We start from the raw sequence: 15,684 nt of genomic DNA on the forward strand, positions 1-15,684 counted from the left end.
GAATCAGGGCATAATAGCCAATTTCAAATAACATTATTGGGCTCTTGTGCTACGTCGTCTGATGAGCATTATGGATGACCAGACTGCCAAGGATAAACGTGCTGTTGAACTGGCTCATAATCTATCACTGTTGGATTCCCTACATATGCAGAAAGAAGCCTGGAATCATGTTACACAGGTAACCATTGTGAACTGCTACAAGCGGGCAAGCTTTGCTAGGGATGTGGAGAGGGACGAAACAGATGCAGCTGTTGCAAACGCGTCAGATGAACAGGCTATTGACATCCCAGCTGGTGTTACTGAAGAGGAGTTTCATCACTACGTAGCTGTTGATTACGATCTACAAACAGCTGATGACAGCGCAAAGAAAAATGCTAGTGAACTAACTAACTACAGACCAGTAGCATCAATCCCCCTAATAACCAAAATAATGGAGGGAATGGTAACCAAGCAACTTACTGACTACTTGAATAAGTTCTCAATACTCCATGACTCCCAATCAGGTTTTCGTGCTAACCACAACACAGAAACAGTACTAGTTACTCTCATGTCCAAATTTAGACAACTAATCGCCACTGGAAAAAATATACTACTTCTACAATTCGACATGTCCAGCGCTTTTGATATGGTTGACCACAGTATCCTACTACATCTCCTCGAATACTTCGGAATCGGAGGTAATGTTCTTAAATGGTTCAAAGGATTCCTAACCACAAGATCGTACCAAGTGACATCCAACTCGACCACATTTGCCACATGGAGGCATATTTTCAAAGCACTTTGGGAGGCTAAGTTCCATATGTTTCTATGGAACTTTGGGAGGCTAAGTGCTTTGAAAATAAGCCTCATGGACACCTGAATGCGGAGTTCCACAGGGATCCCCCCTCTCGCCGACTCCATTCAACTTAATGATGACACCTTTGGCTAAACTACTATCCAACCAACACCTCAACCCATACATATACGCAGACGACGTAACGATTTACATCCCATTCAAACAAGATTTACAGAAAATCTCCAACGATATTAACCAAAGTCTGCACATCATGCACTCATGGGCGGATGCATTTAAGCTCAAACTTAATGCAGAAAAAACCCAGTGCTTAATACTCACCTCTCAACATAATACGAACAAATTCACTACCATAAACACACCAAATCTTATACTCCCTATCTTGGACACCCTAAAAATCCTTGGAGTGACTATTGATCGTCATCTAACACTTGAGAATCATATGAACAACACAACCAAGAAGATGTTCCACTCAATGACAGTCTTCCGTAACTTGGTACAATCAATGGTGCTCAGCCACCTAGACTACTGTAATGCACTATACACTGGCTGTAAAGAGCAGACAATCAAAAAGCGCCAAACAGCCCAGAACACCGCAGCCAGACTAATATTCGGAAAAGCAAAATATGAAAGTGCTAAACCACTGCGAGCAAAGCTACACTGGCTCCCACTCAAAGAATGCATCACGTTCAAGATTTGTACACTAGTTCATAAAATCATCCACGGAGACACCCCAGCGCAGATGTCAGACCTGATAGACTTACCGACAAGGAACGCCAAAAGAACAGCCCGCACATTCCTTAATTTTATCTCCCAAGCTGCAAAGGTCTAAAATACAAACTTACGCATGCAGCAAACTTCACCTGTTTGAGTGCCAAGCTATGGAACGCACTGTCGCACAACCTGAGAGGGATCTATGAACTAACAAACTTTTGAATATCACTGAAGACCCATCTTTTTAAAAAGGCATACCACACAGAACAACAATTATAAATGCATACACCTCCCACACCTTTACTCAGAACTATTTTATAATATCAGCTTGCTTTATACTCCTAATATATCACTCACAATCTCTATTTAACAATAAGCAATTACTTTTATGATATCTGCTTGCTCTAAACTCTAATATGCTATTCAATATCTCTTTGTAACAATAAGTGATTATGTTCTAATCTATTACCACCAAGAACGATGCATTGAAAGCCACATTGAGTCTGCAAATAGGTGGTTTAATGTGGGATACAAATGTAATAAATAATAATATGCGCCTACATGCAGGCAACGGCTGATGGTGAAACGGATGATGAAATGAGTAGCGAGGCACATGCTGACGAAATTCAACAACCTCCTCCCTGTCACTTTTGCAAGAGCGCTGGAGAGTCTCAACACCATGTGGGCCTATCTGGAGGCCCTTGATGTCAGTGCTATGACAGTGTTTACCGTCTGGTAGACGTAGTTTATGGAACTCACAGACCCAGTAGTGTACAGAGGACTATAACTGATTACTTCAAATAAGCCTAACATCAGTTAACAGAGACTGTATACTGTACGTATAATAATAAACAGTACTGTACACATGTTTATCGGATGTCATGCTTCTTTGGGTCACAATGGTTAAATGCACGCTCTGGTTAACTGCATGCATTTCTTTGGTCCCAGACCCTTGCACGTAAGCGGATTACACTGTATATATATTTTCCTTAGTGTTCCACAGATCAGTCCAGAACAGGGGTTCTCAACCCAATCCTCAGGACACACCTAGCCAGTCAGGTTTTCAGGATACCCACAATGAATACGCATGGAGAGGTTTTCATAGAATGCAGGTAACACATACAAATTTATCTCGTACATATTCATTGTGGGTGTGCTGAAATCCTGATTGGGTAGGTGTGTCCCAAGGACTGAGTTGAGAATCCATGGTCCAGAACTTGTAGATTACGTCAGTGGTTCCCAAATCTAGTTCATCCCCTGGTCCTGGAGGCACCCCAGCCAGTCAGGTTTTCAGTATATCTACGATGAATATTCATGATAGAGATTTGCATGCACTGCCTCCACTGCATGCAGGTTTCTCTCATGAATATTCATTGTGGATATCCTGAAAACCTGACTGGCTGGGGTGCCTCCAGAACCAGGCTTGGGAACCACTGGGTTATATCCTCTACTAGCAGGTGGAGATAGAGAGAACCAAATTGAGCTTTTTCATATAGAACAGCATGAAGCTGCTTTAATTCAGGATTTTTCTGTCTCCAGCAGTTGATAAGACAGTTTGTGTGCAGCTTCTGAGCTCATCTATGGGTGCTTGCTCCTGGTCTATTAATTTTAGTCCAGTCGAGCTTGGGGGACAAGGCTTGATCTTCTGCCTTACTTTAAAGGGTATACATGGCGATGCCAAGTCCCTCCCTGCCTTCCTCCCCCACCCACTGCTGAACTGTTTCTGCCTCTTAAAATGCAAACAAAAAAAAGTGATGGCTTCAGGTAGCTGTAGTAGTATCCTGAGGGGGCACAGCACAATGATTTGCTGCTTTTACCTGGGGGGTGCATCTCTTGAGCTTCAGAGTGGTTCAGTGTACGTTTTGAAAGAGTGAAATCGATTCACTTTTACCCATTCTACACCACTCAGAATTTTGTAGACCTCAATCATATCCCCTCAGACGTCTTTTTTTTTCTAAGCTGAAGAGCCCTAAGCTCTTTAGCCTTTCCTCATATGAGAGGAGTTCCATCCCCTTTATCATTTTGGTCACTCTTGTTTGAACCTTTTCTAATTCTGCTATATCTTTTTTGAGATATGACGACCAGAACTGAACGCAATACTGAAGGTGAGGTCGCACCATGGATCTATACAGAGGCATTATAATAATCTTGGTCTTATTTTGCATCCCTTTCCTAATAATTCCTAGCTTCCTGTTTGTTTTTTTTGGCCGCTGCTGCACACTGGGCCATGGATTTCATTGTATTTACTACAATGACACCTAAATCTTTTTCTTGGGTGCTGACTCCTAAGGTGGGACCCTAGCATCAGGTACCTATGATCTGGATTATTCTTCCCTATGCGCATCAGTTTGCATTCGTCCACATTAAATTTCATCTGCCATTTGGATGCCCGGTCTTCCTGCAATTTTTCACAATCCACATGTGTTTTGACAACTTTGAATAGTTTTTTTTATCATCTGCAAATAAATTATCTCACTTGCTGTTCCGTTTTTCAGATCATTTATGAATATATTAATTAGCACCGGTTCCAGTACAGATCTCTGCGGCACTCCACTCCCTCCTCCATTGAGAAAAAAAGGCCATTTAACCCTACTGTCCAGTAACCAATTTCTAATCTACAGAAGGACATTGCTTCCTATCCCATGAGTTTTTAGTTTTCTCAGGAGTCTGTCATGAGGAACTTTGTCAAAAGCTTTCTGAAAGCCTATATACGTTACATCAATCAGCTCACCTTTATCCACATGTTTATTCACAGCTTCAAAGAAATGAAGCAAATTGATGAGGCAAGACTTCCCTTTGCTGAACTCATGCTGACTCTGTCCTGTTAAACCATGTTTGTCTATGTGTTCCATAATTTTATTCTTTATAATAGTTTCCAGTATTTTGCCTGAAACTGAAGTCAAGCTTGCTGGTTTATAATTTCCCAGATCACCCATGGAACTGTTTTTTAAAAATCTACATTGCATTGGCCACCCTCTGATCTTCATGTACTGCGGACGATTTAATGACAGGTTGCATATCACTAAGAGCAGATCACAAGTTCTTTCAGTGCCCTGGGGTGTATACCATCCAATCCAGGTGATTTATCACTCTTTAACTTGTGGATTGGCTCAGTACTTCTTCCAGGCCAAAATTTCTTTCAGTTCCTCCGCGTCGTCACCTTTGAAAACCATTTCTGGTACAGGTAGACCTGTAAAGAACAAAAGACCTGAAAGAGTGGGAACTTCTACAGAAGTGTTCTTAAATCATGATGAGATGAGGGCATCCAGTTCTAGACTTAATGGCCTCCAGACACAATATGAAAGTCCCCAGACTCTTCAGCAGCTGAAAGGGACAGACTTCGGAAGGCCTAAATGCACTTCTACAACTATGCCTTAAACCTCTCTGTTGTGTCTTTCTTCTATGTCCTATGATAGGCAGGGTAGTCAAGTAAAAAATCAAACATCTGAGCCAAGTGGGCCTAGTCACCTCCTTTTTTCCTGGTAGTCATTAATCTCACTATGTACCTAAGCATCCTTATGGCTTTCATTGCCTTATCTACCTGTTTAGCCATTTTAAAAGCTTTCTTTTTCAGTTAAGCCAGTGTTCCAGAACATAAGCATTTGCCACATTGGGACAGACCAAAGATCCATCAAACCCAGTATCCTTTTTCCAACAGTGGCCAACCCAGGTCACAAGTACCTAGCAAGATCCCAAAACAGAATACATTTTATGGTGCTTATCTTAGAAATAAGCAGTGGATTTTAAAGCAGTAACACTAGGAAATTGTAGGAAAAAGTAGTTTTGTGCGCTGGAGCTGTGAAGAAGATTCAAGAGATTCATCATATACAAGGGAGCTACACCTGACAGAATCTTAAATACCATTACATAGGTTTTAAATTGGATGCTTTCTTTGATTGGCAGCCAGTATAATTTCAGGTAGTGTTCCTTCACCGAGTCATAACATGTCATGAATGAGCTGTGTTGGCAGTACTGCACCACCAAACAGGGGTCTTAAGTTTTCTCCTTGTTCATTTTCAAGTAATGATTAGGAATCCAGGAGTCAATTAAAGACGTACACAATTGTATGCGAGACAATGTTTCTGTCCAAGATGGAAGACGTGGTAAAAAGACAGCAATGTCATGAGCATAAATAAAATGTGTAAACTGGAATTTATCTAACATGCCCAATGATCTCATCAATAAATTAAAATCGGGGACAGGGTGATCCCTGAGGGACCCCACTTAGCACCTTACATTTTTCAGATAAAACCCCATCTTTCGTTACCATGTAACATCTAGTCACTAGGAAACCTTGTAGCTCTAGCCTGAATCCCACAATGATAACAAATCGAAATTTTGTGGACAGATGAAATTGCAGGATAGAATGTTGATCTTTACTTAGCTTGCATCTGCCCAGTGCTACCAGCATACAATTTACTGTCTCAGTACTATAATTTCTTCTAAAACCCAATTGGGTGGAATAAAGAAGTTCATAATGGACGATATACTGCATGAAAACATCAGTAACATATCCCTCCGTTACCTTAATTAATAGAGGGATAGAAGCCACATGTCTATAATTCTTAACCTCAGCAAGACTGGCTTTCGGGTTTTTTGGTATTGGAGTAAGAACTATATCCCCTCCTGCAGGTGGAATGTTAAACAGTTAATCAGTGTTTTAAAGTGTAAGGTGGTAATTCTGGTCAGAATTAAATTCTTAAATGTAAGGTGTGTATGCTATGCCCTTGGAAGCTCACGTTTCCCTTGCACTTTGGGCATTGTAATGCAGATCTATCTTTTTTGGATCAGTGGATGTTCTGGTTTAGGCCCTCCTCTGAACTCTTCGGTTTCTCCAGCTCCTCAAGGTACCATTACTTTCACATAAATTCTTCCAAAGTCTGTGTGACTAAAGCTCATTCACAGAATTCCTCAAGTGATAATGTAAAAGGTAATTAGTATAAATAAATAAAAACTTCATTAAAATATAGTCTAACCCTGTTGCTAATGAATGTTTCTCCAAATGAACAATTCATTCACAATTGCCACTCATATCAAAATAGTTTAGGAAACTGAAGATTCATATAGTACATCCTCAGAGCTATGTACATTGGGAACAGTAGACAGCAGCAAGCCCCCCCCCCACCCCCCCAACCCTCCCAAAAACAATACCATGGGAATTATTCTTGTATATTTATTCCACATTTTTTTGGACTCTGGCTGCATTTCTGTTGTGGGTTTCATTGGGCATAATATAGATTGAGAACAATGGATTTTCAGAGGAACGGACAGTGCCTTCCCCCATATAGTCCATTGCTCTGAGGATTTCCCCCCCGCCCCATTACAGACCCAGTATCACACTGTTTTTTTTTGTTTGTTTGTTTTTTCAACTTGAGACCTCACAAAAACTTCTCCGAGCCATTCTGTTCCTAATAGTGTTCATATCCCACTCATGCAGGACAGTGTGTCACATACACTGTAGTTTTAAGATGCTATTCTGCATAGCTGCTTAACAACTCTCTTTTGTTTAAGTTGCTCTTTTGCTTTATTTTCCTGGATTCTGTCTCTGATTAGTTAATCTTTTCAGCAGAATCTCTCAGGTTCTTATATCAAAAAGAATTTTCGTTTCACATTAACCATTTTCCCACAAAGCTAAATACTGAAGTTTGAAATATGACTGTTGAGCTATTACCTCTACAGCTTTTTAATTAGTAGCCCAGCCAACTAGAATGTTTTACCGTTTATGATGAATTGGAAACAAAATAGTCCAGATTTCTGTCAGAGAAGCAGCCCTAACTGTATCGGTTGTTTTTTCACAGCTTCCAGTTTTGTTTGACACAGTTCAGTCTTGATGGTTTTCCTAACATTTTTCCTACTGTCACCATTTAGTTTGCCATCTTATTTTTCAAGTCAGAGATGAAATAAGGGTCAATAACAGGTTGTAGGTGATATCTCTTTATTGGACTAACTTAATATATCTGTGACAAGCCTTCAAGAGCTTTCTACATCAGCTCACAGTTTTGTTTTGTTTTTTTGCACCACAATTCTGCTCAGACTAATACAAAAAGTTCTTTAATATATGTAATCCAGTTTCTGAAAGAAGCTGTCTTTTAAAATAATTATAAATCTGATTCCCTCACAATTTTAAACCTTCACACACAAATATTCTGCTGTAATTGTTGCCTGTGTTAGCTTATTCTTGCTGTTCATCGACTTGGGTGATTTCTTTTCAAAAATATGGCATATAAATCCTAATAAATAAATATTCCAAAGTACTTAGTTTTTAATTTTCTAGGCAATTGTATGGATAAAGTTTGGCCTTACATCAACATATACAGTCAAAATAATCCATACAGAGTAAGTTGTATAGATATCGGCAGCATTCTTTTATGCATTCAAGACTGAACACAAAAATAGCAGGGATAACTTTATGATCATATTTTAGAAGTGATATTTGTGTTTTTAGACCAGTGGTTCCAAACCTGGTCCTAGAGGGCACCCCAGTCAGTGAGGTTTTCAGGATGTCCACAATGAATATTCATGAGAGAGATTTGTATGCACTGCCTCCTTGGTATGCTCATCTATCTCATGAATATTCATTGTGAATATCATGAAAACCTGACTGGCTAGGGTGCTTCAGGACCAGGTTTGGGAATAATTCATAAACTGGCACTTAGACATCCATATTGTATGACATCCAAATCCTGATTTCTACATAGCCGTGTTATGAATATCTAAAACCAAGGAACGTGCATTTGGCAAGAGGGAATGGTCTGGGTGTGTTTTGGGTAGGACTTGGGTGGGCTTAAAATATAGACGTTTATTTTCCGTTTTAGAAAGGGGAAGGATTGTCCTTGTCCAAAAAGGTACACATCAGGAGTTAGACCAACCTGGAATGTCCAGGGGACCTTTTTTGGTAAGATCAGTAACTGTTTGTACTTACCCTGTGTTAACACCAGAACATAAGTGAGGTAAATGCAGGGATTGTGCCCAGTATCTCCCTTGTATGTAGCACACTGGGCATATGTTTATGAGATTTTGGATATACCACCTTTCTGTAATATAAACACAGTGCTTTACATATTTCATACAGGTACCGCATCCACTCCATCCAGGGTCCCCATAACCCCAAAAGCCATGTTGGTGCACTCTCAAACATATGTCTGCCCCATCCCCTCATTCAGTTCTAATTCTCCACACCCCAAAACCTGCATCGGACACAACTGCAGCAGCCCCACCCCATACCTACCAGGACCTAGCCAGGGTGTAGATGGGCTCCCCCTCCCCCCCCCCCCCCCCCCCCCCCCAATACATTGTTTTGCTTCCTTCTTGATTCACACAGTTTTTTTTTAATCCCATATTCAGTTTCAAACATGCATCATTCCTGTTTTTTTGGCAAATTTCTCTTTTTGAAGCATCCCACAAACAGAGCTGGTCAGCACTTGCCTCCAACTCACTAAACAGCTTGCACACTTGCCTCAAGGCTCTTCTTAGTGCTAGCCATTTATGCTGGAACATATGCTGTCAATGTTTCCCTTAGATAACTGTGCTTCTGTTTCTGCCCAGGATCTTTTATTTTATATAGCATCAAATCCTCACTGCAGCCCTTGGCTTCTACTTCTGTTGCATCTTCAACCATACACTTGAACTTTGCAGCAGTAGCAAGAGTTCACTTACATGTTCCTTGCCTAATTGCCTTTGACCCTGCTCCCTTTTTTGTCCTCTTCTCTTTGCTGTCTGACTTTCTGCAATTATTAAGTTGCAGTACTGCTGCTATATGGCAGTGTGGAAAGGCTACTTTTAAGTAGATTGTTGTATTTGTCTATTTTATATGCATTTTATTGTAACCTGAATAAGTATAGGCAGGCTATATTTAAAAAATAAATAAAGATATGGCTTCATTTGTTCGTTTGCAGCCACTAGAGCAGCAGGAGTAAAATGGATGCACCCCTGCCACTTTATCTTCTACTTTCCTATAGCCATTCTAAACCCTGCAACACCCATTGGACCACCAACCCCTAGAAACTTGAAAATTAAAAAAAATTGTAAAAAAAAATCCTAAAGACCAACTTTCATCTCTGTTCCTTTACATCGGTTTTGAATGGGTAGCCACATTTCACTTAGACATTCTTCTGCTCAAGCTGGCAACCTTTTCCTTCTTTTTTTTTTTCTTGGGGTTTGAGAATCCTGTAACTGTCTCCTATGTTAAATAAATCTATCTATCTCTTGTGGAATTCAGTCTGAAACTTCCAAAATGTGGTGGTAGACTTGAGCTGGAGAGGTCCAGTGGTCCTTGATAAGATCCATAATCTTTTTTTTTTTACATTTTTCCTCAAACCTGAAATAAGCAGCCATGCTGACCTATAGATGTAATGTCTGTGACTGAGATTGTCCTATGATGTACTTGAAACAAAAGCTGCAGATATATCTCACAGTCCAGAAGTAATGTTTTTCTTGCTTCTTTCAAGAGATAAATTGAGCAAAAATTTGTATTCTAGAGGCTATACAAGTAGTTCAGATAGTTCATTGTGCAGAAAGAAAACAGCACATTGAAAAGATCATTTCCTAGTATGGTCTTAAGAATTAGATTTATGGCCTGATTGAAAGATTCATCAGTGATATGGGAAGATGGGTACGGTCAAGTTCTGTAACTCTATGGACACAGAAAAAGAAGCACTGCATGAATTTTATCACATGTTTTGAGTATAGATATTTGGGTATTGCCATTGACTCTGAGTGTACCAGTATTTCTATGTATTCCTGACATCTCTAATCAAATGAGATGGCTTTTAACTATTCTCTGAATTGAGTGGGGAAATTAGATATTCTCCAGTGGGCAATTGTTTCTGGGAAGTTGCAGAGAAGGTTTAGAGAGGTGTTGTGATGAGTAATCCCTTCAAAACCATCCTGAATAAATGGTATTCTATCCAAAAGGACTCCTTCAACTTCTTTTTCTGAATAGACTGAGGAGGACCAAGAATAGTATAATGCCTCTGTATCCCTCCATGGTGCGACTTCACCTTGAATACTGCATTTAGTTCTGATCACTGTATCTCAAAAAAGATGTAACGGAATTGGAAAAGGTTCAAAGAAGAGCAACCAGAATGATAAAAGGGATGGAACTCCTCTCATGAGAGGAAAGGCTAAAAAGGTTAGGGCTCTTCAGCTTGGAAAAGGAATGGCTGAGGGGAGATATGATTGAGGTCTACAAAATCCGTGGTGTACACAAGTTGAAATGTATCAATTTTTTATTCTTTCAAAAAGTACAAAGACTAGGAGACTAGAGAGCTGTGCGGGAATCCCACAGGGATCCCCTCCAGTTCCACAGGGATGGATGCAAAGAATTCAGTCTGTCCACTATGGCCTTGTCCTCCTTGAGTGCCCATTTTGCTTCTTCATGATCTAACGGTCCCATGGATTCCCTCACAGTTTTTCTTCTTCTGATGTACCTGAAAAAGTTGTTACTGTGAGTTTGTCTCTATGGCAAGTTTCTCTTCATATTATCTTTTAGCCTTCTTTATCAATGCTTTGCATCAAACTTGCCAGTGCTTATGTTGCTTCATATTTTCTTCGTTTGGGTCTTTTGTCCATTCTTTGAAGGATGTTCTTTTGGCTCTAATAGCCTCTTTCGTTTCACCTTTTAACGATGCTGGCTGTCATTTACTCTTCTTTTCACCTTTGTAAATAAGTGGAATACATCTGGCCTGGGCTTCCAAGATGGTATTTTTAAACAATGTCTATGCCTGATTTAAAGTTCTAACCTTTGCAGATGATCTTTTTAGCTTCTTTTTAATGATGAAAATTAAATGCTACTACAGTAGATTTTCTTTCTGATTTCTTTCCAGATATTAGCTCAAATTTGACTTATGGTCACTGTTTCCCAGCAGACCCAACACCATTACCTCTTGTACTATGCCCTGCATTTCACTAAGGACTAGATCTAAAATAGCTTCCCCTCTTGTTTCCTGGATCAGTTGCTCCAAGAATTGGTAATTTATTATGTCTAGGAATTTTACCTCTCTAGTGCTCCCTGGTGTAACATTTATCAAGTCAATATGGTGTAATTTAAATTGCTCATTATTATACTGTTGCCCAATTTGCCAGCTTTCCTAATTTCTGTAAACATTTCTTCATCTGTTTGTTCTGTCCTGGTGGACGGTAGTACAGCCCTACCAGAATACTCCTTCCCTTCACGCATAGAATTTCAATCCATAAGTATTCCAAGCTGCTGTTTCATGTAGCATATAGCACAACCTTCCAATTTGATCCATTCTATCATTGTGATTTAATTTGTACCCTGATAACACTGTGTCTCATTTATTGTTCTCCTTCCACCAGGTCTCTGAGATGCCTATTATATCAACCCCTTCATTTAGTGCTATATACTCTAGTTCTCTCATCTTATTTTTTAGGCTTCTAATATTTATATACAGACACTTCAAATTGTGTTTTTTTCCTTGCATCTACAAGCTGCTTAGAAGTTAATGGGGATAATGTGCATCCTTTAATTTTCACTCCCCTTAAACACTCCTGGCTTTCATTCACCATTGTTGAAACCTCTCTATTGGTATTCCCTAAATGTCCTTCTTCAATAGTATCCTTCAAAGATACTCCTGGGCAGCTGTCTGCTTCCCCCCTCCTCCCCATTTTAATTTAAAAGCTGCTCTTTCTCCTTTAAAATGTTAGTGCCAGCAGCCTGGTTAAGGTGGTCGGAATAGGTTTCCCCTTTCCCAGAATGTTAGTCATTTCTTAACAGATCTAAATCCCTTATCCCTGCACCATCTTCTCAATTGGGCATTGAGACTTCGGGAGCTCTGCCTGCCTCTTGGTTCCTATGAGTGGAACAGAGAGCATTTCTGAAAATGCTACTCTGGAGGATCCGAATTTCAGCTTTCCACGTAAGAGCCTAAATTTGTGTTCCAGAACTTCCCTCCCATATTTTTCTGTGTCAATGGTATCCACATGTACTAAAACAGCTGGCTCCTCCCCAGCATTATCTGAAATCCTATCTAGGTGACGTGTGAGGTCCGGTACCTTTGCCCCAGGCAGGCAAGTGAGTAGGTGATCCTTGCATCTACCAGCCATGCTGCTATCTACACATCTAATGATAAATCACCAGCTGCAACAGTTGTCCTAACCCTTCCCTCCTGGGCAGAAGTTCCTGGAGACACATCCTCGGTTTGAGAGGATATTGCATCCCCTGGTGGGCAGGCCCTGGTTTCACCAACTTGATGCTGTCCTTTTAGGAGATCTCCCTCCTCCAAGGCAGCACAGGGGCTGCCAGACTAGAGGTGGGACTTCTCTATAACGTCCCTGTAGGTCTCTTCTATGTACCTTTCTGTCTCCTTCAGCTCCTCCAAATCTGCTACTCTAGCCTCAAGAGAATGGACTTGTTCTCAGAGATAGGAGCTCTTTGCATCAAGTGCACACACAAATAACCTCTGGCCAACAGGGAAATAATCATACATGTGACAATGAATGTAGTCTCCCTACTGGACTGCGTCTTAGTATTATTGAGTTGTTTGAATTAATTAAGGTACTAGAGATATTAGACTAATATAAAGAGCCTTAAGATTATATGGTATACTTTGAGGCATATTTTCAAAGCACTTTGGGAGGCTAAGTTCCATAGGTTTCTATGGAACTTCGGGAGGCTAAGTGCTTTGAAAATGAGCTTGATTGTGATTTATTTAGTGTTTTCTTTTGAGAAGGTATTGACATGTAATTAAAACTCTGTAATGAAACTTCCTTTCTTGTTTTCCTAATTAGAATAATTGATTATAAATGAAGAAATGTGCTAGAGGTAGGTGGGAATGAAGAATGAACTAGGCCCTGCTGTGCTTTCATGAGGTTATCTATTAATGCTGTAGGCTGTGGCAGAACGTTCAAGTTTAAAACTATGGGGGAAAGGGTTTTAATAAAAGTCTGCTTTTTTTTAACTTCATACTGTCTTTATCAATAAACTTAAAATTCCTCTTTTAACCCCAATCTTTAAATCAAAACACAGACCAAAATAATGTTAACTTGTCTAGGGAAATGTCCTCTTCTCTCAGAACTTCTTAGAAAGAAGGTAACTTGGGACCTTTCCTGTATATATAGTTTTGATTTTAAAGGGACTGCTTCAAACAGACCCTTTGAAAGTTAACACATTCATCAGATTGCCTTAGTGACCTTTGCAGCTATTTTACCTTCCTGACAGTACCTTAATACCTAATTCAGTTCAGTAGTACTACTGCCTTTCCTCCAGGCAAAGAACAGAAAATATCACTCTTAGCAAAGGAGAAGGATTTTTCTCCTGCTGTCTTCATTGTCCTTTAGGCCATGGTGAGGAACTGCTACCTGTACAATTTTTTCCTGAATACCTTGCACCAATATGCCAAGGATGTGAATTGGACTGTTTTAAAATTGTCACCCATGTACTTCATTAACAAGAAGAGAGACATTTCGGCAAATGATCACTTGTGTGCAATTGCAGCAAAACTTTATAAGACTTAACAGTGAAGCTATAGAGTTTGTTTTGCCTTTCTTGAAACTAAGATTTTCCTAACTTGTTAACGATTCTAATTTAACTTTCCTTAATGCCTATTAAGTGCTGTCTTAAATGTATTGTTAGATAGAAAGTTCTTTAAAAAATCACCTAATAGATTTACTACCAGGTTTGTAAAAGTTGAATATAGAGTGACAAGACAGTTGCAAGAAATATGTGTTTAATGAATGTTAATATTAGAGAAAAGTTATATCCATCCTGCCTTGAACCTTATGTCAGTTCATTATTTTGACTCACTTAAAGAGACTCTCCTTGCTTTCCCTAGAGTTTAGCTCCAATGAGACCTATCAAAAATGCAGTGAAGAAGATACAACCTGCTAATCTGGGATGGGAGCCATGGCTAATGCAACAGATGCGTAGTGCTGAAGTTTCTGTATTAGGAGTGGAACCCTGAAAATCCCCAGCACCTCTTCCTATGAGCAGCGCCTGAAAATCTCTGAAGAAATAAAAGACTGTACCAGTCAAAGCTGTTTCTTGGAGCACATGAGATGAGAGCTCCTGAAAGTGAAGCGTATATCTATTTGTTACCCTAAGAGCCTGTAAGCTCTTGATAGGATGGGGAAACTTAAAAGTAACTGAATGGGGGAGGTTGATGGATGCAGGGGATAGTTCCCATTCTTGTCTACTTGTATGATTGTCTCTTTAGAATGATTGTGGAATCTTTCCTGTTTGGGATTTGGCGTTCCTTTCTGTTCTGTTTTAATTATAGAATGTAAACCACCTTGTCTTGTTTTAAAAAGGTGGTATAATTAGTCTAGTACTAAACTATAAGCCATGAATGTTCATTTAATAAAGAACAGTAACCCCCGAACTCTATATATGGTGCCAAAATTTGGATGCATTCCCAAGATACTTGTGCAAATTAATTGGCTGAGCCAATTAACATCAATAATTGGGTGCTAACAACCAATTATTGGCACAAATTGGCACCTGTTAAAATATGCGTGCACATCTGGCTGCACTCTGTTCTGTAAGGTCTGGCACCTAATTCTAATAGCTCATAACTCAAAAGGGTACATGGCCATGAAAGGCATGTCGGGGATATTCCAAAAGATTACGTGCGTTCATATAGAATACTGCCTCAGCACACCTAACTTGGGTGGCATCATTTATACCAGGTTTCAGCAGGTGTAAATCTGGCATCCAAAGTTAGGCATAGGAATTGGCGCTAAGTGCCCTTGCACCAATTTTTTTGGTGCTGATTTTTAGCGCCATTTATAGAATTTCCCCACTATGTATAAGGATAAGATGTTTGAGTGAGGGAATAGCTGACATATGGCAATTTAAAAAAAAGTAAGGGCCATGTTTACTAAGCCGCGCTGTAGGCACACAAACATTTTAGCACGCTAAAATTAGTGAGTGCTAATGCTAGAGATACCCATAGGAATATAATGGGTGTCTCTATTGTTAGTGCGCCTACAGTGCAGCTTAGTAAACCGTGCCCTAAAAGTTGACCAGTGATTCTTTAGAATCTTTGTTTATGAGGGAATTTTAAATTTGAATCTAAGCACAGTGTCCGTGGATAAAGCAAGGGTAAATAGTCTCTAGTCTCAAGGAAGTTAGCTCAAGGCCAGAGAAATATATGAGAAATTAAGTGATTTACAATATGTGCAGGCAACAGGCTAACATCTATAGAAGAATCAGCTCAGTT

The 15,684-nt window shown here is 39.8% G+C and overlaps 1 long non-coding RNA gene across 1 annotated transcript in view; it reads left to right on the forward strand.

The window, feature by feature from the left end:
• LOC115474143 overlaps nt 1-14,849 on the forward strand; it is a 38,830-nt gene extending 23,981 nt beyond the window's left edge. Inside the window, exon 2 of the long non-coding RNA XR_003942817.1 lies at nt 14,301-14,849. This is a non-coding gene — a long non-coding RNA (uncharacterized LOC115474143). The remainder of the gene's footprint in view (nt 1-14,300) is intronic.
• Nucleotides 14,850-15,684: the final 835 nt, after the last annotated feature.

The sequence above is a fragment of the Microcaecilia unicolor genome, chromosome 7 (genome assembly GCF_901765095.1).
Source record: "Microcaecilia unicolor chromosome 7, aMicUni1.1, whole genome shotgun sequence".
Classification (NCBI taxonomy): Eukaryota; Metazoa; Chordata; class Amphibia; order Gymnophiona; family Siphonopidae; genus Microcaecilia; species Microcaecilia unicolor.